Source organism: Sycon ciliatum, chromosome 13 (assembly GCF_964019385.1).
Source record: "Sycon ciliatum chromosome 13, ocSycCili1.1, whole genome shotgun sequence".
In the NCBI taxonomy this organism is placed as follows: domain Eukaryota; kingdom Metazoa; phylum Porifera; class Calcarea; order Leucosolenida; family Sycettidae; genus Sycon; species Sycon ciliatum.
The window spans coordinates 10,692,181-10,720,054 of NC_088655.1; the positions used below are offsets into that span (position 1 = coordinate 10,692,181).

General features: G+C 46.4%; 1 long non-coding RNA gene across 1 annotated transcript; it reads left to right on the plus strand.

The window, feature by feature from the left end:
• The first annotated feature begins 282 nt into the window (after window positions 1-282).
• Window positions 283-7,231, plus strand: LOC135830003 (uncharacterized). Its single transcript, XR_010555968.1, has 3 exons — window positions 283-344; window positions 5,270-5,493; window positions 6,234-7,231. It is a non-coding gene; the product is annotated as an uncharacterized LOC135830003 (long non-coding RNA).
• Window positions 7,232-27,874: the final 20,643 nt, after the last annotated feature.

Sequence of the window (27,874 nt, forward strand, 5' to 3'; positions counted from 1 at the left end):
CAGCGTGTCAGAATGCAGTAGAACGCTTGTCGAAATCCCCAAAGTAAACGGGACGATTTGGAATCAATCTGGCGATTCGCGATCTCATCATTATTAGCAGCTGAACCACGAGGATACTAGTAGTAGTCAGTAGTACTAGTACTGGTATATGACCGGACGTCTGAAGAGCAGAACTACACTGTTCTGATATTTCTGACAAACCGACATTTTAGTTGTTGTTTGCAGCCAACTCTTTTTGCATCGTGTATCGCATCGTGTATCGTGATCAATAGACTAGTGTAGCAACTCTCGTTACACATCATTACACATGTACTGAAGAGCATCCGATCTCCACAAACAACAAGGTAAGGTCTTACAATGCAATAGCTAACGAACATGCCAGCTGAGAAGTAGTTACGCTGGTACGAGGTGATTATGCATTTTTATTGCATGATTGTAAAATCGTACAATATCGGGGTGTCAGTGCGCATGTGTATACATTTTTTGGCCTCACTCAGAAGATGATCCCTTTTTTTCTATCTTCACCAAGTTTCAACTGAATATGACTATCATAACGCCCCAAGGAATGGATCATGTTTGGGTTGATATGATGCTATGAATATGAACGTTTTAGATTCTAAGCATTGTGTAAAATGACTATGTTTAGTGTTATTTCATCGCATTCTTCCATTCTACACACATACATGTACATGCTAGAACAGTGACAAGTACTAATGCCAAAAAACCAAAGTCTTCTGCAAGCAATTAGAGCCCTAAAAATGTGGCTTCCCAGCATCCACTGAAACCAAAAAGTTTTAAAGAACCACAACATGTGCATTACAATTGAAATAGAGCATGGCCCGGGTCTGGCAACACCACAGAAGCATGATTACTTGAAGATCATAGTAGCGTGTGGACTATGAACAGAACAATGAACCGGAATAAATAAGAAAGAAGAAGAAATTGTCCGAAGGGCCGGCAGGAGAACGTGTCCAAACCTGCGCCACACATGGTCGTCAGCTCAACTGGATCCACTGGATGATGGCTGGTTTCCTCTTGGTGTCGGCCGAGCAGCATATCCAGTTGGTAGCCTGGGTCCGCTGTAATTGCTGGGCCGTGGGAGTCTAGGCTGCATCAGGAAGGCTGGTCGAGGTGAAACAGCCACCGTTGCCCTGTGTAGTGGAGTTGAAACACTCCTAGGCCAGAAGGATGTACCAGGGGATGCTGATGGCGACATGGTGGCCGCCGGGGACGGGAGACTGCTGATGGTCGTGGTTGTTGACGCTGACGCTGGGGAACATGACACTGGGATTTCGTAGAAGAGGTTGACAAGCTCTCGTATATTCTTGTCTTGTCTGTGTGTGTGTGTTGCTTCTCCAGGTCATCGCTCTTGAGCTTGTTCTCAAGGTGTGAGGCCAACACACCATGCGTTTCATTGCCTTTTTAAAACCGGGCTCTTGGTGAGAATCAGAAGGGCAGAAAGGTGCTTCTTCTGAAGTTTACCAAGTGCGTGTGCTAGGCCCTGGTGATGGTGGCTCCACAACAGCTTTGCTGCATCCTTTGCAGCCAGCTGACGATCTTCGCACTTCTGCTGCTCTTTGGCTTTCTTGGTCGCTTCACGTTCCTTGCGCAATGTCTCCTGCTCCTCCTTCCTCTTGTGCCTCTCCTCCAGTTTTGCGCGTCCTGCACCGTACGTCAGTGGACCAAGCCTGAAACCAACACAACATTACAGCTAAATGTTGGAAAGAATAGAGCACATCACGCCATACATGTACATTGGCTGGGACAATCAATTTCTAACTTGAAGAGGATAGGATTACTGTTGTGATCGTAGCGTACAACATGCATTACTTCATTGGATACACTCTGCAACTACAGTAACTAACCCCATTCTTACCTGAAGTCCTCTCCACCCAAACGCAGACTGTCAACATTGGCATCAGAGTCGGAATTCCCTGAATCCGAAGAGTCGGAGGGGTCGGAATGTGACTCAATGCGGGCATTCTGCTGAAATTGTAGACAGCTGGTGTCCAGAACGACTTCTGAGGCATTTGACCGATCAAGCTTCTCCTGCGCAGACTCCTCACTCTTCCTCAGATCCCAGTATAGCTTCCGGTTGTAGCCTTTTGTTGCGGGATCAAAGCCAATCTCCTTCCATCCTTTGCGGCTGATATCTGGATGGAATGCATCCTCCCATGGCTGCTTGATGACCTTAACCATATCTGCTGCCAGCAACCTTGGTGGTTCTCCTTTCAGCACTTTCTGTACGAGCAGATCCGACTTCATCTGTTTAGCCTTCCTCTTGAACACAGGGAAATTCGCTATATCAGCAACTTGTGATACATGGCTGGTGTGTGGCACACGCAACTGAATGATCGTGCCAACTTCTTCCGCCGCCGTCACCATTGGCATTGTTGTATGGGCCCCATAGCCGTCGCATAGCCCATATGCCTTTTTGCCTTCCTTCTTCGGGAGACATGGCCCTACGACCTCTTTCAACCAGAGTGGCGTAAGTTGGTACGAAAACCCACCGGAGGGATGCGGGTAGAACTGGCATGGTCGACGGTCACCAGTTTCGGGATCGACCAAGTTGGATCTTGGGGGATCCTTCATTAGGCTGAGCTGCATACTCTTGGATGGTGGTGTGGCACATCCAGGCAAGGCATCACCATTCATGAATGAGCCACCTGTGAGGGTCCATCGGACACTGGACTTGTTCCTTACGCACGTGCCATCATCATCACTGTCCACGGTCATGGTCTTCTCTGTGGGCCCCTTTCCGTCGTTTGTCTGGTCCAAAGTAAAGCCCGTCTGGTCCCACTCGAAAACCATATCTGGGTTGGTGTCATAGAACATGATATCATATGGCTCACTGTCCTTGAAGCTGTCGTTCTTCACAGCAATGCCACACTGAATCATACCATCCATCACGACTTCATACCAGGAGCAGAAGTGATCACTTGTTGTCCACCTCTTGCGGTCCATTTCCAGCCGGACCTGGTTTTTCATCTTAATGCCATAGCGGTTCCTGAACGAGTAATACCAAGCATACGTTACTTGCTTGTCCTTGAACAAGTCAGCTAGCTCAGTTCCTTTGATGAGGTGGTTAGCTGCACCAACTATCAGCGACTTGCCTGCCTTTAGGTTCAGAGCACGTAATTTCTGTACGAACTCCACAAGTTGGACTTCATATCGCATTGGCAACTTCGCTCTCTGGCCAGTTCTGCATGGTGTCTGGACATTCACGACGGTAACATCAGGTTCCAGCAAGGCCTCATATTCTCTCAACTTCAGGTGAAGTGTCGTGTCAGACACTTTGATGTTCATCAAGGCTAAGATGCTCTGCGCCCATCCTTCCGCAGATTGCCCGTGTGCATTGACTCCACGGCCCATTTCACGCCCTCACGATACATGCCCACCAATCCATGTGTCCCATACTTGACATTGTCACCAGGACGTGTGCATTTGGCTTTGATGGCAGCCTCCACTGTTGCCATGTCAAACTCTATGCCACCAGGTGCAGATGGTGTGGTCACTGAACCATTGTCGTGAACATCTGGCAGAGGTGGAGGAGGAAGGTGCCAACTCTTAATGTTTGACAACACGCCAGACACCTCCAGTTCCTTCTCTATATGTCGGAACATCTGTCGACTCACGTCAAATGCATTTGCCGCAGCGGCCTTCGAACGAAATGCACTGTTCGTTACAGGAGAATAGAATGCTCTGACAGCGAACGTTGCTCGCTTGCTAGCTGAATCTGTGCTGGGTTCATCCGGCTCAATATTTGATGCCATATCTGTATCAGAAGTCGTTTTATGGCTTTCTTCTCCATTAGCAGATCCAGTGCTGTCGCTACTACTGCTATTACATGAACTTTCTGGGCCTGGTTCGGCAGGCTCCTCACAAACGGGATCCATAAAAGGGCGATTTTACATTATTTCGGCTACTGAAGCGATCGCGAAGAGCAACAAACTGCTCTAAAATAAAGACAAACCTAGTCTTCTTGAACAAAACACATGCTGGGAAAGGAAGATGAAGACCGAGGGAAGTCTCTCACTGTGCTATATTTGGAATATTGTACCGCATGCATTGGATATGTACGAGACGGTTTGCTGATTTTACGCATTTGCTTAGAAACGAAAAATGCTTAGAAATGCATAATCACCTCGTACTAGTAGTAGAGAAGAGATCTCGTGTCGTGAGTGACTTGCACGTACACGTATGATTGTAGTGCTTGTTTGACATTCTAGTATAGAAATTGGTCCCATGAGGCTGCTGGCCTGGCCCTCCAGAACTGACTACTTATATACATGTACATGTACATGTATATGCGCACCAGACCATAACGACGGTGACAGGTATGAATAGTCGCACTGTCACAAACTGACTTGTCAGGGGAGAGCTAGAGGCTAGAGCAGTAGAGGCAAGATGATGGCGGCGTGGATCAATACTAGTACAGGTGGAATCATGATAATTGGAATACATGTATGGCTTAATTCGAACATACCGCTTAATTCGAATACATGTATGGCTTAATTCGAACATACCGATTAATTCGAATACATGTATGGCTTAATTCGAACATACCGCTTAATTAGAAGTTTTTCCAGGACAGATTTCTATCAGTACGATTCCCGCATAAGAAATTCTGATAATTCGAACCTCGAACTGGACATGTCCGGTTAATTAGAAGTCCCACAGATTCCAATTACATGTACATGTACATGTACATAGAAAATGTGTGTGATTTGTGCTGATAATTCGAAGTTAGCAAAGTGTAATTCGAAGTTCACTGTACAAAGCTCTTGCCGTTCTTAAAAGAAGGTCTAACGTTAAGGGACGATAATGAAGTTCTTTGTTGCGCATCCCTTCCCTTCATTGGAACTTTCCCCACCTGAGCCTTCCAAGTTGGAAGGTTGTTTGCGCTTCGTAGATGTGTTGGAACTAGGTGTCACGTCGTCGAATGTCTCAATATCCTAATATGTGTTGTGTCTTGTTGTCGCACTATCTGACTGTATAAATATGATCTCGCTACCCTGGTGGACTGTTTTAAATCATAACTAGTAACTTATGGGTCCTTTTTCTCTCTTGCATACTATGGGCTCAACATTCGAGTTTATATTATTATTACATTGTGCAGAGGCAGTGCGTCTGATCAGATGTTGCCTGATGATTGGTCTTTGCCATGAAACTCAGAGTAACAACGAAAAAGCCCCACATTGTATTTTACTTCGGTTTGCGTGCCTCATGAGTATTGTAACACTGTATGGTGTTCTGTTGTTTATTGTAGTTTCCATTGCGCAGGTTTAGTGAACATGACCACGGAAATTGGCCTCAGCGATACGCGCACTTCTTTCGAAGCAAGAATCACAGCTCTAATAGAGAGGAACAATCGCCTGGAGAAGCGACTCGCCCAGGACAGGGAGCTGATCGTGCTCCTGTGTCTGGAGAACGATGTCGGACAGCTGCTTGATCGGCTAGGGACAGGACATCTATCCTACGGTCTCCGGACAGGTATGACAAACCACATACTGTGTACCAGGGAGCACTAATGTTTTAGTACTCGAAACCTTTATTTGAAAGAACACGAAGTTAAAATAGCAAAAAGAAGCAAAGCAAGTTAGTATTCCCTGGTGTACACTAGCTCCAGAGGCGCTGTGAAATGCTCTGTAGTAATCTGTACTCTTGATTCTTCACAGTCCAGTAAAACCTGTCAAGGCGACCACTCAAATAAGGCGACCACCTGTCCTAGAAGACCACTGAAACCAGGACCAACGGATAATAATAGTTCCAGTGAAATGACCCTGGATAAGGAGATGACCTGGTAACAGAGACCACGTTTCGAAGCCGAAGGTACCTTGAGCGGTCGTCTTAGACAGATTTTACTGTATGTACATATACATGTATATGGGTTTATCGGGTGTTAGCGGGCGTCGTGAGTGGGTGCACATCCAGTGCATTTGCAGACATGGTACATGGTACATGGTACGTGTGTGTGTTTGTTTGTTTTTACTTTGTGTTACTTCGCAAAATCCAAACGGGAACTTCTTCCCGTTTACAAGGTAGCAAAGAGGGAAGAAAAAAGAGACAGAGAGAGACAGAGAGAGAGAGAGAGACAGAGAGAGAGAAAATGATTGTGTGTGTGTGTGTGTGTGTGTGTGTGTGTGTGTGTGTGTGTGTGTGTGTGTGTGTGTGTGTGTGTGTGTGTGTGTGTGTGTGTGTGTGTGTGTGTGTGTGTGTGTGTGTGTTCACAGGTCCACTCATAGCTGAATGCACGGAGTCTCCTGAAAAGCATCAAGCACCAGTGTGCTATGCTTTGCATTCAACACCGATGGAGAAGCATCCTAATGAATCTACAGCTCCGCCTGGGCCGCCACTTCCCGTACAGGAGACATCTGTGAAGCCAGGCTACGGCTAACAACCTATAACACTCTCAGCATACATGTGCATGTACATTGTACATTATCCTGGAGTGAATGTTCAGTATGGTACATTGTACATTATCCTGGAGTGAATGTTCAGCATGGTATATTGTACATTATCCTGGAGTGAATGTTCAGCATGGTATATTGTACATTATCCTGGAGTGAATGTTCAGTATGGTACATTGTACATTATCCTGGAGTGAATGTTCAGCATGGTATATTGTACATTATCCTGGAGTGAATGTTCAGCATGGTATATTGTACGAGTTACATGTACAATGTACAAGTACAAAGTCATGTTCCTGTATGTGTACATGTAGGTTCGCAGCGGAACATTTAAAATCTTCAGTTTCTTTTCCCTTTGGCCCCTTTCCTTTATTTGAAGACGATTATTAAGATGTATATGTAGATTAGTTTAGGTGTCCTTGCTGCATCGCTAGATTAGAGTTCACTTTATCGCTCACATATCAAACGCACTGCAAGCCCCCTTCCCGCAAGCGCGTAAACACAGGCACACATACACATACACACACACACGCACACACACACACACATACATGTACACACATCCGCCCAAGTAAATGTACATGTATACGTTTGCGCACACAGGCATGCACGTACCCAGTCACCATTTTTGCCTGCAAATTCTTGTGGAGTAAATCTGGGTTAAAGAAACTCAAAATATAAAATTACACATGTTTCGGTACACTTATCCTAAATTAACAGTTTTTTATCGTTCCAATGTTCGGTTCGTTAAAGAAATTGAATTGCAATGATAAAACGTTCGTCAATTTGTCTCCAAATCGCTTATACATGCAGTCTATGCCATTTCAAGTTTTTCAAGATTTCTACTGGAAACATTCGACGTTCTTTTCCTCAGAAATTTTACAATTGTTTCGCCTAGAATCTGTGAGGTTTCGCTCAGTGGTAGAGCTGAAGATGACTGAATGTATAATTTATTTCAAGGATTCCCCGGCCAGAGGCCGTTTAGGCCTATCGAGGGGGTCTCCACTTATGTACAGTTAGTATGAGATCATGAGAATGCAAACACTGTGAACAGAGAAAAAGATAATGACAAGTTCTTCTAACACGAACAATAGAACAACTATGGTCTCAGATGAAGAGCCAAGCGTAAATTTATAGTAAAGAGAAAAAGGACCAGTCAGTGTCATGCAATGTTATCGCATGAGCAGATTGTTTAGTTACTGGTGGTGTTAGAGCTGATGTTGCTGTAGGCTCGTGCTCGTTCCGAAATGCTCCACTGGATCGAGTAGTCTTACCGTCTTCTCTTCACTTTCCAGACATACTTGGGTAGCTCGCTACTCTTCCTTCTCTGCTCGTGGTTGAATGAGCACTTGTTGTTTTCGCAACGGGTGTTGAGTGTTGGCTGTGTTCCTCGGATAGAGCAACATGCCTCAACAAGAGAAATGAGCTCATCTCGAAGTGTAGGAATGCCTACAAATTCTCGCTCGCTTTCTAGACTGGGGTCACATTACGAGATGTGTATTGTGGGGGTGCGAGCTTGGTAGGTTCCAACGGAACACACGCACGCACAGACACGTACACACATGTATACTCACACGCGCACACACATTATCTCTATTTCTCTCTCCCTTTCTCTCTCTCTCTCTCTCTCTCTCTCTCTCTCTCTCTCTCTTCTCTCTGTCCCTTCGTCTCTCTCTCTGTCTATCTCTCTCTGTCTCTCTGTCTCTCTCTATATGTCTGTCTCTCTGTCTGTCTCTGTCTGTCTCTCTCTCTCTGTCTCTCTGTCTCTTTGTCTCTTTTCTCTCTCTCTCTCTTCTCTCTCTCTCTCTCTCTCTCTCTCTCTCTTTCTCTTGCTCTCTCTCTCTCTTCTCTCTTCTCTTCCCTCTCTCTGTCTCTCTGTCTCTCTCTCTCTCTCTGTCTCTCTCTCTCTCTCTCTCTCTCTCTCTCTCTCTCTCTCTCTCTCTCTCTCTCTCTCTCTCTCTCTCTCTCTCTCTCTCTCTCTCTCTCTCTCTCTCTCTCTCTCTCTCTCTCTCTCTCTCTCTCTCTCTCTGTCTCTCTCTCTCTCTCTCTCTCTCTCTATCTGTCTGTCTCTCTGTCTGTCTGTCTGTCTGTCTCTCTCTCTCTGTTTCTCTGTTTCTTTGTCTCTTTTCTCTCTCTCTCTCGTTCTCTCTCTCTCTCTCTCTCTCTCTCTCTCTCTTTCTCTCTATCTCTATCTCTCTCTCTCTCTCTCTCTCTCTCTCTCTCTCTCTCTCTCTCTCTCTCTCTCTCTCTCTCTCTCTCTCTCTCTCTCTCTCTCTCTTGCTCTCTCTCTCTTCTCTCTTCTCTTCCCTCTCTCTGTCTCTGTCTCTGTCTCTCTCTCTCTCTCTCTCTCTCTCTCTCTCTCTCTCTCTCTCTCTCTCTCTCTCTCTCTCTCTCTCTCTCTCTCTCTCTCTCTCTCTCTCTCTCTCTCTCTCTCTCTCTCTCTCTCTCTCTCTCTCTCTCTCTCTCTCTCTCTCTCCCTCTCTCTCCCTCTCTCTCTCTCTCTCTCTCTCTCTCTCTCTCTCTCTCTCTCTCTCATTTCTTTCTTACATGCATGCACCTACATGCTTAGCTTTATGATTCACACTCACACGAAACCACATATTGCGTCAATATCCACACTGGTAACTGCTTTGTGACACCTACTTCCCAACCTTTCGGCCCGACACACGTCCCCCTGAAACCTACTTCTTGCGCCGCTTTGTTCTCCCATCTTCGTAGTAGCCATACAGTGGTATACGTCAGCCATGACACTTGCACTACTATTGGTACTATTTTATGGAAAATAGGAATACCATTTGCTGGGGAGTAACGCCGGTCACCAGTACATCCTGGAACACAGCAATGGTCGTTGGTTGGCATCCGAAAACAGGGAAAAATCACTCCAGCCGCGATAAAGGGAGCAAAACCGTTTCTTCTTTCCAGATTTTCAGCCTAATTTTTCAGTAATGTAAACGCCAATGGAAGTGCTAAAACTAGTAGCGGTGGCACTGCATGCATTTCATTCATGCACGTGCAGCACATGATCACATAAGCGCGCCACAAGCCTAAAATCCGTGTACTTTGCACATCCCGTGCACTTGACAAGCTAAGCCTAGGCGCATCAATCGTATGCCCCTGCGCCCTCTCTACTTTTCGAGCGTTTATTTGGCACATCAATGACAAGGCTATAACTGATGCTGCCTTCTTTTTCAGATTCGTACTCGTGTCAAAATGCCAACGTGTGCAGTGTGGGTATGGCGTGGAGGTAATCAGTTTTCCACGCGCTGCTCATGACGCTGCGTGTGTGCAATGTTTGCAATAGATTGTCAAGTCAACCTTCCTCGCCCGGTGCGAAAGGTCCCTATCGCTAGCATTATCCGCCCAGGCCTATTGACAGGTATGGGTCACTTTGAGGTTGGGGATTTTTTTTGGTGGCTCCTGCTCCTGCGAAAGCCAGCCTGCACTGGCTGCAGCACTGAGCCTGAAATTGGGGAGAGGTGTAATAAGGATAGAGGTGGAGAAAAGCTAAGCCAGCTGATCATCGAACAGGACTTTTCATACTCTAGGTACTAAGGCCCGGTGTGCGGGATAATGCTGGCGCGGAACTGGCGGAGCGTGGAGATGGCACGTATAGCGCTGGGTAAGCAGTTCCACAGCAGGGCTTACGAAGGATGAAGGATGCGTGCCCATTCCGAGACCTCCAGTCTGACATTCCTGATGTGATGCATTCATTCACAGTGGAGTGACAGGAACAAAATACTGATGTCTTCTTTACAGTCTTAGTTTGATAGGTCTGTGGTTGCAGTGGGCAGGTGTTTTTTTTTTTTTTTTTTTTTTTTTACTAAGGCCACAGCTTCCTCTGCTTCTTAGTCGACAGACCTGGGGGAAGTTGCCCAAAGCATGAACACTAGTCACTGAAGTGTACGTCTTTGAATAAATAGTGGTGGCGCTCGAAAGAGAAAGAAAGAGCTCCATACAAGAGCTGTATGGCGCTAGAGTGCTCTTGTTGTTTTTCTTGCTCTTGCACTTGCATTTGCACCCACTCCAAAGCGATAGGAGAAGAAGTAAGTGGCCTTTCTCTGTGTGCAGAACGTAGTTTTCCTTCTCTTTACGAGTTTTGGCACTTGATTGCACCATCTACAGTGTAACCTTCGCAGGTCAATTGCGAACGAAAGATCTTAGCTAGAACTTACTTAGAAGTCACTGTTACTGCAACAGGTATAAGCTCAAGGAGCTGCATATGCGCATAGCGATCGCTGTCAGTACTTCTGACCCACCCACTGGCACAGGGAGAAATCAAAGATAGTTCAACGACACTGGTAAGGCCTATTCCGTATGTTATTTTGGCAATGCACATCCCACATGTCAAATGTACATTTGTGCATGCATGTACATGTACGTAGCGGTCGGCGGGTGTAGCCAAGCCACTACTACTACTACTACTACTACTACTACTACTACTACTACTACTACTACTACTACTACTACTACTACTACTACTACTACTACTACTACTACTACTACTACTACTACTACTACTACTACTACTACTACTACTACTACTACTACTACTACACTGTACTCCTACTACTACTACTACTACTACTACTACCGCCCGTGGTACCGGTAGACTGCGGTAGTACTAGTACTTAGTAGTATCCCACGGCACCCCCAGTCCTTTCCTAAGTACGGTAGTGTGTTATGGTGTTGCTTATGCAGTAATAGCAGTATCGTGTGTGCCGATAGTACCTACCACGGCTGTCCGCGGCTGACCAGATTACAATATGGCGTCGTTCCACCGGGTTTTAGAGAAGTTTTGGAAACTCGATGCGAATCGGTAAATTATTGTGAATAGTAACAAAACCAAGTTGGTTTTCAGTATGATTCGACACAAAAAACGCAAACAGTTGAAGATCGTTTGAAAATTTGAAAGAGGAGCATGATCTTGTGCTCCAAATGTTTTTCTTTGGAGCGTTGGAAATACAAACACGAAGACAGACATTGCTGTCACCACGCTGTCTTCTTACCTGTTTACGAGGAGACTGAACCTTGGTCCTCGGCTTTCCTCTTCTGTGGACGAGGAGCCAGCGTACTGGCTTCTTTGGTGGTTGTTAGCAGATGCTGCTTGGCGACAACTTTCAGCCTGGCGAGGTCTCCTGGTATGTTTTTATAGATGGCGTTGAGGGTGTTGAGACTGGCGTGCAAGCTCTCTGCCCCTTGCTCCGCGAGCAGGCTAAGACCAACGCCAAGTTTCCTGATGAGCGGCACCGTATGATTCTCTAACAGGTGAAGTTTCGGCGTGATGTTTCCAAGTCGCCGTGTCACAACGTGTCGTCTGCACATACTCAAGAAACGCCGAACTTCAGACTCCAGCTGATCCATCTCGTCTGCTGAAACTGCCTGGCTGTGACTGAAGATAGCTCGACAAGAAGCGTAGCTGTTCATCAGATTCTCGTGTAAAGATGCTATTGTTTGGGCCTCCTCCGCCAGGACTGGACACCTGGACGTGAGGACCGGTACGTGAGCATGGCTGATGGCAGTGACCACGGTGGGCTTCAAGGCTTGGTGGACGTGATTGCCGATGAAAGCACCACCGTGGTACACTTGACGTTCGATCTTGTGGTGTTGGAGAACAGGCTCCACAGAGGCTACGCATGGGCCACTGAAGTCCTTACTGCGGCATAGCTTGGCGATTTCGCCCTTCAAGGCGTCGACAGTCGAAGTGTGTTGCTGGGTCTTCGTAACTGCTGCCGTGCCTGAATGCCATGTCAAGCTTTCAGGCAATCGTGCCTGTCACTCTCATTGAGGATGTCGAGGAAGTGCATGACAACAGCGACAAGGTCTGGAAAAAATACAGTGGCAGCCATGGAGACATCGCCATTCCGCTTCGACATCGGCAGCTCTGTAGCGGTGTAGCTGGGCAGCGTCTTCGTGATGAACTCTCGTATAGAACGCTCAGACTCCAACTTTACTCCGAAGATCTTGAGCCACTGCCGCAGCTTCCTGAATTGGCTCCATGGCAGTCGGAGGTCTGCCTGAGCTCCTCCTGTGCAGCTGATGAGAGCCGCTTCAGCCCAGCAATCATTTGCACTCGAGCTCCATCCGATCCACCACAAACGGACTCTGCAATTCGGGTCAGCTCAGCAGCGCGGCGTTTGAGTGTTGAGGCAGACGCATCGGTTGACGGTACACTGCACTCTGGTGTTAGCTGGTAAACTTGCGGTTTGCCCCTGCCTCCTTCGCCAGTTTTCACCTCCAGCCTGCCACCCTCTGCCCTAGCCGTGACCAGACGTGCAGTGAGGTTGGTTGCCACATTGCCCTTCAACTTCGACGGAGAAGCACTGAGAACCTCAGCCACTGTTGACGATGGGCGCACAGAGCGGATAGGTGTCGTGCTCGGCGGCGGGCTACGTGCTGTGCTGCATGATGGCGTCTCTGCGGGATTGAACGGGCACATGTTGACATGACGTTGCAAGTCATGCAGCGGCACGACTTCAGGACATCCACGTAGCGATGGCTCGTGGAAGTCGCAGTGTATGGACTGGCTGCTGACAACCCTGGTTAGACTAATGCTGGGCGTGCGCATCGATGATGCAGCCATGTCAGCGCTGCAAGATTTGCATGTGTTATTCGTGCTGAGCCATTCGCTTATGCACTCTGCACAACTCGGATCATTGCAGCATGCTGTTTCCAGGATACCGTCTGCGGTATTCTGACAAATGATGCAAATTTGCACCGCATTTCTGTCTAAAAATCTGTCCCTGTCAAGCGGCAGTGTTGCACGATGTTGTCGCGCTGCTCTTGATTGTATGCATTCTGCACTGATATCTAGACCACTTACACTGCTGGTGGCTGAGTGTGTAGGTGATCCATCATCGCTCTGGTGGCTGGGTGCTGCCAGGAATGCGGCACCTCGCAATGCTGTGTTCGGTTTTGCATGGTGCGCGCTTGCGCCCCTTTTTTTCTGGCTTGCACACACAGAGCAGTTGTGCGATGGTGTGGCTCCCATTTGGTGACAGGTCCACAGCCACCTTCACAATGTTCTGCCTTTCTACTGGCTCTCTTTAGGGCTCGCTCGCACAGAATACAGATGTACGGTGGGTGGATGTCTGAGCAATCTTTCGAGATATCATTGCCATGTACATATTTCAGCAGATCACTATATTTTTCCACACTATATCTGGTAGACTGCTGGAAACAGGAAAACTTTCTGCCACCGACTCGGCAGACTCCTTGCAGTGGCGATTTATGCTCATCCATGATCACCCTACGTCCTCACAACAACTGGAGAGTAACACAATTGCAGTTACGATCCAGTAAGTGTGGGAAATACCAAAAGTTTGGGAATATTGCAAACGCAAGTCACACGGAATTGATGCACGTCACGGAACGAAATTTTCTACAGCACCAGAACGGACACTTACCTACCCGATTCCAAATTATCTAAACGATACTCAAATCTGGGGATACTATTTGGGGCACAAACGTTGGCTCAAATTCTGCACGACGAACGTCCCAGGAGAGGAAAACAAACGTCCTCCAGAGACAAGGAAACAAATCGAAGCAGTGGTCGCGCGGCATGTACGCGGAGCTGAGGGAAAGGCAAAGCCGAAAAATCGAAAACTCAGGGCAAACCAAGCTGATTGGAGACGAAAAGTGGCGAAGTCTGTGGAATACTTAGCTGTCTAAAGCAATTCCTGGACGAAAATCATGAATTTTTACGCGTTCTCGGCCGCCATATTAAATGGGCCGAAATCGCGCAAAAAAACAGCCGTGCTACTGGTACCTTGCATGTGCAAGTACCATGTACAGTAATTACATGTACATGTGCCTACTGACTAGTACTGTACATGGTAAAATCACTGGCCATGTTGTTTGTGTATTGATACTAGTACGCGCTTTCCATATACATGTATAATCATGTACTGATGTAGTCCGTGGGCCAAACCTGAAAAAGGCCTTCTAGAAAAATCTCGTTCCGACTTTTGGGCACCGCAATTTTGTTGGCCACGTCTACTCTGGATACCTTACTGACCAGGATTCCGGTTGTTGTCACTCTGACAACTAACTTACTTTCTGAAAGGTATCCAACGAGCGGCTTTTCCATGTTGAGTATTTCTCTCTCTGCGACCATTGTTTTTTTGCATTCATGCATGTACTAGTATTGTACATGTATTGTATACCTACATGTACATTTACATGTAGGTATACAATCATGTACATGTACCATGATGTACGGGCAACAGAACCTGAGACATGAGACTAGTAGAAAAGAAAAAGGCCCAACCCTGCCCTGCCAGTTACAGTGGTCCCTCTATAACCCGGCACCATTTGCTCTGCTGGATTAGGGAGGGTGCTGGATTAACAAATCGGATTTACTGCTGCAATGTGCATGAAGAGGACATTTTGGCTACTGAAAATTGTCGTGGTTTTTCGAGGGTGCTGGTTTATAAAGTGCTGGATTAGAGAGGGACGACTGTATTTGGACTTTACGGGAGTCGCCATGGCAAATAATAATGGAAAAACCAAGATCAGTCATGCACGCAACACAAGTGAAAGTAGAAGAAAAATGGAACAGAGGATCAGGACAGAAGTGGCAGTCTGCTGCGGCCAGCACGGCGGGAATGTCAGCCAAAGCTCGGTTAGATTTCGTCTGAGCGGCGCAATGTCCACGGAGGCTAGCTAGCATTTGTTGAGCTGACAAGATGAGAGAGAAATGTGGGTGCAGGCGTAAGTGCATTCTCTCCTGCATACATGTACATGTACATGTGCATGTGTCGTAGGGTCAGTGCAGCTAGCTGTGAGTGCTGCACTGAACCCGTGACTCACTCAACACAGCTAGGGAATTCTTCTCCAGCACACAGTCTGCGCTTCAAGAGCTTGCACCTCGAAAGTACAGTGCGTACCTAACTCAATCCTAAATCACCAGACACCATTGCTACCTAGCCCGCTCACACATACACTCATGTCGATCGATGTGACGTGCATGCAGTGCACGCACCCGCATCATATCCATGCACGTCTCTCACATGATGAATATCTCTGCTATTCGATCCAGGTACAGTAGTTGTAACTGGTTTGAGAACTGATCGCGTGACACGGACACTGACACTTGACAGTGCAGCTAGCTGTGAGTGCTGCGCTGAACCCTTGACTCACTCAACACAGCTAGGGGATTCTTCTCCAGCACACAGTCTGCGCTTCAAGACAAGAGCTTGCACCTCGAAAGTACAGTGCGTAGATCTACCTAACTCAATCCTAAATCACCAGACACCATTTCTACCTAGCCCGCTCACACATACACTCATGTCGATCGATGTGACGTGCAGTGCACACACCCGCATCATATCCATGCACGTCTCTCACATGATGAATATCTCAGCTATTCGATCCAGGTACAGTAACTGGTTTGAGAACTGATCGCGTGACACGGACACTGACACTTGACAGGTCACCCAGTTTGTTGCAGTCTCTTGTTTTTTTGGTTTTTGGGTTTTTTTGTTCTTCTACAAAATCCACAATCTCCAGACACTGGGGTGAATAATAGGGCTTGAAAGTGATGACGTCAAAAACGGCCTGGGAGTAGTAAATTGACATCAGATTTCTATTTTGGATCCACTAAGGTGTGACTTTGCTATTGCCTCAGTAAAAGTAAAAAAGTAAATTATCGTGTCCGTTCCCGAAGGGAACTCACGACGGCCGCTAACACCCGGTAAATCCTAGCGGCAGATGCAGCGCCTAACGGTGGGGGTGAGTGGATAAGTCTCACAACCACTGGCACAAGTGCCGAGAACGACCCCATTAGCTGCATCCATATACATGTACCCCTTGTGCCTGGCCACAAGTTCCCAGTTGACTGTGGGTAGCAGCACGGCTGGAAAAACCGCTCCCAGGCAGGACTTGAACCAGGTACCTCTCGTATCTCAATCATGGTCTTTGACCAACCCACTGTGCCTGCCTGGTTACCTCCCAGTATGTGGGTGCATAGCAACCCACTCATGTCGTATGCAGGTGCAACTTTTACTTCGCCACCAGTTGTCACCCCGCCCCCACTAGCCAAATCAGTCAGTTTCACTGGCAACATCACCTTGCTGTGAGTGAGACCGCTTGAAATGTGCTTGGATCCATACAAAAACTGGATCCAGGTGGATCCAGTTTTCGAATTTTTCAAATTGTTGCTATGCCATTGCTATGGAGTGACGTAGCACTTTCAAGCCCTATAGGGCTTGAAAGTGATGACGTCAAAAACGGCCAGGGAGTACTAAGTTGACATCAGATTTCTATTTTGGATCCACTAAGGTGTGACTTTGCTATTGCCTCAGCATATGGGTGCATAGCAACCCACTCATGTCGTATCCACGGGTGACTTTTACTTCGCCACCAGTTGTAACCCCGCCCCCAGTAGCCAAATCAGTCAGTTTCACTGGTTACATCACCTTGCTGAGAGTAAGACGGCTTGAAATGTGCTTGGATCCATACAAAACTGGATCCAAGTGGATCCAATTTTTGAAATTGTTGCTATGCTGTGACGTAGCACTTTCAAGCCCTATGGAGTGTGGTGGTGGGTCCCATTAATTAAGCTCCACACATACATGTACATGTACCTAGCCAGCTGAGTTCTGCTATCATAGCGCTCATGTCTTCGCGTGGTCAGGTGATTGGAGTGTCTGCTCTTGAACTCTGGCGCCAACATCCCATTGTATGTTCTCAAGGTGCTGCCCGACTTGATGCTTGCCACGTACACCATATTGGTGTAGTGGTCCTGCATGCACCATTCAGTGGGCGTAGCGCTGCAACACGGCATGGTAAATCAGCACGTTTCGGTTGTACTTCAGTAGTACTTTCTTGTTGTGCCCTTTTACTCTGGTTTCCATACTCGGCATGCAGCTAGAACAGGTACTGCCCAAAAGAAGACTGGATGCATTGTTTCGGACAGAGTTTCTACGAGGTTGGGTTGTGATGTCGATAGGGAGTGAGTTGTAGAGGGTGAGGGCACTGTTGATGGGGGAATCTCGGTGCCTGTTTGTGTGTGCGTGTCCGGTGGAGACATGTAGGTCCTTGTCTGTCGAAGGGTGTATGGTTGGTGTTGACATTGTGGTACAAGATGTGCTTGTTGCAGGTGTGGTGGGGAGGTTTGGTGGTGGATGTCCCATGCTAGTAGGACTTGTTTAACAAGGAGTCGTGAGCTAAGGGTGGGAAGCTTTGCGTGATGGAGGAGGGAACTGTGGTGAACTGGTGCAAAGAGGGGAATCCGAAAGCAGATGCGTATAGCACGGCGTTGAATTCTCTCCAGTGTGTCCCGCTGTTGCTGTGTGGTGTTGGAGAGGGCAAGGCTGCCATAATCGAGAACGGGTCGGACGTAGGTCGTGTATATTAACAATAGGCTGGTACGTTGGTGGACAGTTAGTCATACATGTAACTCGTAACATTTTGTCCTTTTCTTTTTCACCATAATGTATTATGTATGTTTTTGCATCTTGTCGAAATTCTTTGATTATAAGTCGCAAGTGCTCCATATTATTGGTGTATCCATCTGAATGGATACGCCAATAAATATGGGGCGCTTGCGACGCATCCCTATCTCCATATACATGTATGTACATGTACATGTTCGTGTATGCTAGACACTTTTGCTAACTCTCCATCACTCAGCCACTCATCCGCCGCATCAGCCAACAGCAGTCAATCATGTCAAGCATCTCAGGGGAGATGCGGCAACTGGAGGCAAGTGCTAGGACAACTGCTGGAAAGAAGAACCGGGACCAAGTGATGCTATTTCCTGTCAAATGACCCTTTACTTAAAGGAGACCACTTGCTCATTATTTTTAAACAGAGATCACGTTTTGAAGGTCCCTTTGAGTGGTCGTTTTTGACAGGCTTCAACGCACATGTACACTGTATTTTGTTCTATAATATTATTGTACTTGCCATTTTACAGGTTTAGTGAACTGGCACATTGGACATTGGACTCAGCAATATGGACACTCCTTTCGAAGCATTACTCATCGAGAGGAACAATCGCCTGGAGAAACAACTCGTGCTCCTGTGTCGGGAGAACACGGAGAAAGATGCCGTCATCGGACAGCTGCTTGATCGGCTAGGGGCACGATGTCTACCCTACGGTCTCCGGACAGGTATGAAAAACCGCATACGGTGTACCAGGGAGCACTAATGTTTTGGTACTCGAAACCTTTATTTGAAAAAATCCCGAAGTGAAAATAGCAAAAAATGAAGCGAAGCAAGTTAGTATTCCCTGGTGTACACTAGCTTCAGAGGCGCTGTGAAATGTTCTGTAGTAATCTGTACTCTTGATTCTTCACAGTACAGTAAAACCTGTCAAGGCGACCACCTGCCCTAAAAGACCACAGAAACCAGGACCAATGGATGATATTTCCAGTCAAATGACCCTGGATAAGGAGATGACCTGGTAACAGAGACCACGTTTCGAAGACGAAGGTACCTTGAGCGGTCGTCTTAGACAGGTTTTATTGTATCTACATGACATTGTACATGTTCTATGGAGAACTGTCGGTGCATGGAAAAACTGTCGTTAAGATCAGATGGTTGCTAATACGAGAGGTCGCTAACCCAAGGTTTTACTGTATTTAGTATTCACACTGTACGCGTATGTCAGGATTACCCAGATGCTGAAGTGCCTTTAGAGGAGTGTCCATATGAAATATGCATCAATTCGTTCTTTAGAATATTCGTTTTAGCCCTACTTACAGTAAGGAGTCGGTCACGGTGTGTGTATGTGTGTGTGTGTGTGTGTGTGTGTGTGTGTGTGTGTGTGTGTGTGTGGGTGTGTGTGTTTGTGTGTGTTTGTGTGTGTGTGTGTGAGTGTGCGCTATACATAAATGTATAAGAGAAAATCTGTGGGTGCACATCCAGTGCATTTGCAGATTGGCGTGCTGCTCTTGCGACGGGTGTATACATGGTACATGGCGCGCATGCGCGCCCGCGCGCGCGCTTGTGCTTGTGTGTGTGTGTGTTTACAGGTCAAATCATAGCTGAATGCACGGAGTCACCTGAAAAGCATCAAGCACCAATGTGCTATGTTAAGCATTCAACACCGATGGAAAAGCATCCTGATGAATCTACAGCTCCGCCTGGGCCGCCACTTCCCGTACAGGAGACATCTGTGAAGCCAGGCTACGGCTAGCAACCTGTAACACTCTCAACATACATGTACATGTACATTGTACATTATCCTGGAGTGAATGTTCAGTATGGTATATTGTACATTATCCTGGAGTGAATGTTCAGTATGGTATATTGTACATTATCCTGGAGTGAATGTTCAGTATGGTACATTGTACATTATCCTGGAGTGAATGTTCAGTATGGTACATTGTACATCATCCTGGAGTGAATGTTCAGTATGGTACATTGTACATTATCCTGGAGTGAATGTTCAGTATGGTACATTGTACATTATCCTGGAGTGAATGTTCAGAATGGTACATTGTACATTATCCTGGAGTGAATGTTCAGTATGGTATATCGTACATTATCCTGGAGTGAATGTTCAGTATGGTATATTGTACGAGTTACATGTACAATGTGCAAGTACAAAGTCAGTTTCCTGTATGTATGCATGTACAGTGTATGTTCGCAGCGGAACATTTAATATAATCTTCAGTTTCTTTTCCCTTTGGCCCATTTCCTTTATTTGAAGACGCCTATCAAGATGTATACATGTACATGTATGTAGATTAGTTCAGGTATCCTTGCTGCATTGCTAGATTAGAGTTCACTTTATCGCTAACAGGTCAAACCCACTGCAAGCCCCCTTCCCGCAAGCGCGTAAACACAGGCACACATACACACAAACAAACACACACATGCACGCACCCAGTCACCATTTTGTGCTTGCACATTCTTGTGGAGTAAATCTGGGTTTAAAAAACTCAAAATACGAAATTACACGTGCTTCGGTACACGCATCCGAATTCATAACATTGTAGAACGATAAGAAAAGATTTTCTTATGTCTCTTTCGTTGAATCGCAATGATAAAACCTTTGTCAGTTTGTCTCCAAATCCCTTATACATGTACAAATATTATGTATTCTACAGTGTGTATGACTGTATGGCATTTCTAGTTTTTCAAGATTTCTACTGAAAACATTCATCTTTCTTTTCCTCAGAAAATTTACAATTGGTTCACCAAGAATGTGTAAGGTTTTCGCAGTGGTAGAGATGAAGATGACGTTTCTTGAGTGCACGAGAACGTACTCGAAACGAAAAGAAAATGTTTTGCAAATCGACATGCATTTATGGTCAAACACCTGTGCATTCAGCGCGGCACGTGGGATCATGTTAAGTAATAAATAGTACAAATAACCTACGTGGAGATAATAATTTTAATATAGCTATGAATAGGATGAAGGCCGCAGACATCACGCAACTACGTTACTTGTTTGACCTGTATTACTGTGTATTTTATAACAAAAATCATCAGTGGGAAAACGGAACTAAGGATACAACCAAAGAAACTGAGGCTAAGTACTGTAAATAGAAAGGTGTTAGAAATAACATCAAGATACAAGTGCAATAAAACCACTAGAGGAAACGCAAAAAGGTAACAAGATTACATAACCAAAGGCGAGAAAGCATTAAACGAAGTGTCAACCTACGAATACAACTTCAGTGCAACAAAGTGCTCTTTCTGCTTACACAAAACAGGCTTATGAATACGTATACAAACTGCCTCAAGGACTTTCAACTGTTGACCATAACGCGCACGACACAGTACAGAACAATGAGAGTCATCATACACACCAAGACAGTGAGGACGAGATAACAAGTGTAGATGCACAGCCGACTTCTTACGATCAACACATTCGTCTGCCTCATCTCGCTCCTTCCCACCCGACTCCTCCTCGTCCATCTCATCGTCCTCTTCCTCGTTCCGCTCGTCATCCTCACGATCATCATCACCACCATCATCTGCCTCGTCCTCTGTCTCCTCACCAACCGTTTCGTCATCCAATTCCTCTTCCATCCTCTGATCATCCGTCTCATCCACCGTTTCAGTACAGACCACTTGTCTCCCATTTGCTAGCTGCTCGTCCCGTGAGCGGAGTTGTTCCTCCAAATCCGCTTCACTCACTGACTCATGATACTGCTCGACCCTCCTCCTGTTGGTACTGTCCACAACGCGCGGTCCTTGGCCGTTTCTGGCATAGATCTCTGTGGAGTAGTTTGCTGTTGCCCTCCGAGGTCTCTGGATTAATGTTGGCGGCGTGGCAATTCGTGTGAGAGTTGGTGATGCCAGCGCGAGTGTAGGTGGGTCCACCCCGGCCCCCGCCAAAAGAAGAGCCGGTGGCGGTTCTGGTGGTGGCAAGGGCGACGGTGGTGCTGCTGGAGTTGGCAACTTGGGCAGCCTAGCTCTCCCACACGGCACTGCATTCTGTGTTGGCTCAGTCTGTACCACTGGCACAGGGGGTGGGTTCTTGCGCAGTCGGCCACGCTTCGACCGCTTGACACAACACGCACGACACGCACACTTCGACACGCACGGTTGGTGAGGAGACAGAGGACGAGGCAGATGATGGTGGTGATGATGATCGTGAGGATGAAGAGCGGACCGAGGAAGAGGACGATGAGATGGACGAGGAGGAGTCGGGTGGGAAGGAGCAAGATGAGAAGGATGAATGTGTTGATCGTAAGAAGTCGGCTGTGTATCTACACTTGTTATCTCGTCCTCACTGTCTTGGTGTGTATGATGACTCTCATTTTTCTGTACTGTGTCGTGCGCGTTATGTCCAACAGTTGAAAGTCCTTGAGGCAGTTTGTATACGTATTCCTAAGCCTGTTTTGTATAAGCAGAAAGAGCACGTTGTTGCACTGAAGTTGTATTCGTAGGTTGACACTTCGTTTAGTGCTTTCTCGCCTTTGGTTATGTAATCTTGTTACCTTTTTGCGTTTCCTCTAGTGGTTTTATTGCACTTGTATCTTGATGTTATTTCTAACACCTTTCTATTTACAGTACTTAGCCTCCGTGTCTTTGGTTGTATCAAGAGTACATGAAAACCAGAGTGTGCAGCTCGGATGGGTTGCTGTCACGGCGAAATTCCGTGATTACATCATTTTAGTGATGTAGTGCGTACAAGCAGGATTCAAGCAGGTCTCTTTCTGCACAACTGCAGCTCAGTTGTACGCACTACGCCATTTCCCGCCTCAGATCTGGGCCAAATATGATGTAATCACGGAATTTCGCCGTGACAGACATTGTCGTGTGATGTTTTATTTGTGTGCAGTACTCAAATGTCCTATACCGGAAGATTACATCACCATTTTTGTGCTGCCTGGCGCCTCTGGCTCACGCCATAATGGATATGGCCACCCGACACTTAAGCCTTTACTAGTATGTACATGACATTTATGGTTCGAGCCCTGGTGGTGACAGTCAATTTTTTCTTCAGACTTTTCCCGTTTGCCTCTTTCCCTCAAACCAGTTAACATTTATTATTATTATTATTATTATTATTATTACCCAATGCTGTAGACAGCAAGCTGTTTCGGCCATAAAGGCCTCATCAGTACAGCTACGAGCTAAATAGGCCGAGCTACCAGCCATGGTGCAAAGGAGGCACCACAGACATTAAGATAGCTCGTCGCTCTAGCGCCAGAGTGCTCAAACTACAAAAAATAGCGGGCATTGCGCGATGCAGCAGCACTAGAGCAGCCTACTGAGAGTGCTCAACAAGGCGAAAGCCGCGGAGCGTGATACCCAATTATTATTATTATTATTAAAAGCTTACGTGGAGATAAATAATAATAATAATTTTAATATGGCAAGAAGTAGGACGAGCTGAAGCTTACATTAATAATAAAGTAGTCCACATGTCGCTTCAGCTCGTCCTACTTCTTGCCATATTAAAATTATTATTATTATTATTATATTACGAAGTCTGAAGAAAATGTTGAACGGCCTCTGCTTGGATGACGACTACACCATAGCTCAGTGGTTAGAGCATCGCTGGCTAAAAGCGAGGGTCCCTGGTTCGAGTCCTGGTGGTGACAGTCAATTTTTTCTTCAGACTTTTCCCGTTTGTCTCTTTTTCCCTCAAACCAGTTAATATTATTATTATTTTTTTTTTTTAAAAGAGGTCGGAGGCGGATAATACTTTAAAACGAAGGTAAGTTATGGGTCGCAAATATCCACGCAAACACACATCCAGTCATAATAAGGCACTTGTCATAAGTATCCGAACGTTTTCGGTCCCTTCTCATCAAGGATTATACAGGGAATGGCTCAAGCTGGAAAGACTAAAACTTATATAGCGTAAAGATAATTAGATAACAACACTCGTGACAAGGTGGAAAATTATCAAGTTTAGCACGACACAAAACTCGAAGGAAAATAATAATAGTGACAACAACATAGTGAGCAAATTAAGTTACATTGTTACCACCTCGACGAGGAGTAACACCAAACAATTGTAGCGACAACACATTTTCTTTCTGTACGCAAAGTTCAGGATCTAACTTACGGATATACAAAGCTTCTAACACAGCCAAATGTAACGCCGATCTACCACGTGACAATTTTTGTTTTCTCAATATTGTCACGTGGTAGATCGGCGTTACATTTGGCTGTGTTAGAAGCTTTGTATATCCGTAAGTTAGATCCTGAACTTTGCGTACAGAAAGAAAATGTGTTGTCGCTACAATTGTTTGGTGTTACTCCTCGTCGAGGTGGTAACAATGTAACTTAATTTGCTCACTATGTTGTTGTCACTATTATTATTTTCCTTCGAGTTTTGTGTCGTGCTAAACTTGATAATTTTCCACCTTGTCACGAGTGTTGTTATCTAATTATCTTTACGCTATATAAGTTTTAGTCTTTCCAGCTTGAGCCATTCCCTGTATAATCCTTGATGAGAAGGGACCGAAAACGTTCGGATACTTATGACAAGTGCCTTATTATGACTGGATGTGTGTTTGCGTGGATATTTGCGACCCATAATTATTATTATTATTATTATTATTAGTATGTACATGTACATGTACATACAGTACCTATAGGCCATGTCATTGCGTGTGGTAACGACTGGCTTCTTGCCTTGGCTTCCTGGCTTGGCTTAGGATTCGCGAAATCCATTGGAGCCATGATTGTAGACTCACAGAGGCCTCTTTGCTACAATGGATTCTTTGTCAGTGTCACTATGAATCGAATTTTCTGGCGCAGCAGTGAAAGCAGTCAATCGCATAGCCCTACACTGTAAGAAGTGAAATATGCGGGAATATTTGACTGCTTTTCCTCAGGCTGCGTACACTCCGTACAGTGCTCTATGTCCAGTGGACAGAGCCAGTAATACAAAGATCACACAGCAATGAAGCTTCATTGCTGTGTGATCTTTGTATGACTGCTTTTATCTGTGGGAGTCAATACTAATAATAGGGAGTGATAAAGTAAAATCACTTTCAAAGCGAGGGTCCCTGGTTTGAGTCCTGGTGGTGACAGTCAATGTTTTCTTCAGACTTTTCCCGTTTGCATTTTTCCCTCAAATCAGTGAGTAAAATCATTTTGTGGACGTTGAAGATACAGAGCAGCGCTTCATGCACTGGCTCTGGATCTGTTGACATCCATGACTGTACACTTCTACAATCTACAGTGTATATGCAATGTATTGTAGTCTGCTTCACTTCACTCTTCAGGCGTTCAACTAACAACGACTACTACTACTGTCATGTCCGTGTGTTGCTACAATGACATACAATAATTATGACTTGTAAGTTGTAGTACATGTACATGTACATCACTTCAGCCTTCACTGGCTTCAGCCTTCAGGGCGCTTTCCAAGGATGGGACCATACTAGAACATCAAACAAGAACTAGGGCCACGCACACTGCCTGCACTTGATCTGCCACCTGTCCGCGTTCATACCGTACCGGTATACAGGTGTCATGTTGGAGTGGTGGTGCTTGCTGTCATACTCATAGCTCATGCGTGTCGCAATCTACAGGTAGTACAACCGGGACAAGCCTGGAATACTGGACGGAGAGTACGTCAACGCGCGCACGTGCCTTTGTAGTTATGACAATCATGTACAAAGGCACTAGCGCGTGTATGTTTCCAAGGCGACCAAAATGCAAAAGTATTAGTACTATACTAGGATGAAGGCCGCAGACATCACGCAACTACGTTACCTGTTTGACATGTATTACTGTGTATTTTATAACAAAAATATTATTGAAAACCCAGAATCGATTTTCTCGTTCCTATTACCAGTGGGAAAAAAACGGAACTAAAGGCCTGTCCACACTAGGTAATAAAAACGGCGTGCCGTTTCAGAGTACGTGACGTACACGCGGTGCGCTGTCCACACTTAAAGGGGAAGTTAAGGCAAAAACTAAAATTTCACCAGTTGTAGTCTTCGGGGTGCTGAGTCGAATGGTCTTGGTCCGAGAAAGCTGAGACGCTCCCTTCCTACTTGAATCCCAATCGAACTCGCGCACTTCCACCGAAACTGGGTGACTGCGCCCTACGAGATGGGGATTTGTATGCAAAATGTCACTAAAAGCGCCATTTCGTTCTTATAAAAGCACGGATGACCGCGATTGGCCCATATGTTGTAGTCTTTTGGACGCTGAATCGACTGGTTTTGGTCCGAAAAGGCTGCGATGCAGCGTTCCTCCTTTATTCCCAATCGAACATGGTTGAAGAAGCGGTCACGTGCTCCTGGGTGCCAAAATCACCTGGTCACCACGCCAGCAGGCGACAACTTTCACACCAAGGTTCAACTCGAGTGACAGGACTGCACCCAAAAAAGGTCAAAACAGGCTGTAAGTTGTACCCTGCAGGCACGGTGACCAGGTGACTGGTGTACGCAGGAGCACGTGACCGCTTCTTCAACCATGTTCGATTGGGAATTAGGGGCGAACGCTGCATCGCAGCCTTTTCGGACCAAAACCAGTCGACTCAGCGTCCAAAAGACTACAACATATGGGCCAATCGCGGTCATCCGTGCTTTTATAAGAACGAAATGGCGCTTTTAGTGACATTTTGCATACAAATCCCCATCTCGTAGGGCGCAGTCACCCAGTTTCGGTGGAAGTGCGCGAGTTCGATTGGGATTCAAGTAGGAAGGGAGCGTCTCAGCTTTCTCGGACCAAGACCATTCGACTCAGCACCCCGAAGACTACCACTGGTGAAATTTTAATTTTTGCCTTAACTTCCCCTTTAACTTCGCTCTGTCACCTGTACCACTACGTGTACCTGTTCATTTTTGTCCGTGGATGCACTACTGCCACTGGAAGACACACAAGTGACTTGTAGTTGTCGCGTGTAGACCAGGCAAGCACTCCCTGGCTTGGTCTTCCAGCTAGCTAGCTACAAAAACGAGTGGCGGCCCTGCGATGGCAGTACTGACGCCGAGCGCAAGGAACATCACCCTGAACTCTGTTCCAGGTACGGAAATTTGGCCACACTCTCGCGGCAGCGCAGCGTCACGGTCGAGGCCCGCTATAGCATCGCTTGATGAACTAATGGTTGTGGCCGCCGTGTATTTCCAGTAAAAGTCCCTGGCTTTGGCCTTCAGGCCGTCAATTTCGTTCATCACAACTAAACAGGGTTCTACTTCCTATCCAAACAGTTTCAAATGCTCGCTCGTCAGTGAATTATCTCTCTATCTCTCTCTACAACACCTTCCTCTTCACCAGACCCCGGGATTTCTCTGCATGTCCAGCCACGACTGTATCAATGTCGCCTCAGAGTCGTAGCTGAAACGGACGTGTGGCATTATGAAAGCGGCAAAGCAAAAACAATGCAGCAGCTGGAAACAGCAAGAAAAAGTGCGATCCGAAAACTCCACCGAGATCGACTCTCACACAACAAACACTGCGAAAACGGCACGTAGATGAGAAACGTGCTTTGTACAGGGGTCCTCGACTCACGTTCCGCGTGAATCCCACGTTCCCCGTTATCGGCCATTTTTCGTCACTCACCTTGGCAACAAGCATGTTTACGGCGTGTTTACGTGGTTTTCTACCTAGTCTGGACAGGCCCTACTACGGGCCTGTCCACACTAGGTAATAAAAACGGCGTGCCGTTTCAGAGTACGTGACGTACACGCGGTGCGCTGTCCACACTTCGTTCTGTCACCTGTACCACAACGTGTACCTGTTCATTTTTGTCCGTGGATGCACTACTGCCATACTGGCAGACACACAAGTGACTTGTAGTTGTAGTTGTAGCGTGTAGACCAGGCAAGCACTCCCTGTACTGGCTTGGTCTAGACCTACCCAGCTAGCTACAAAAACGAGTGGTGGCCCAGCGATGGCAGTACTGACGCCGAGCGCAAGGAACATCAGTCATCACCCTGAACTCTGTTCCAGGTACGGAAATTGGGCCACACTCTCGCGGGAGCGCAGCGTCACGGTCGAGGCCCGCTATAGCATCGCTTGATGAACTAATGGTTGTGGCCGCCGTGCATTTCCAGTAAAAGTCCCTGGCTTTGGCCTTCAGGTCGTCA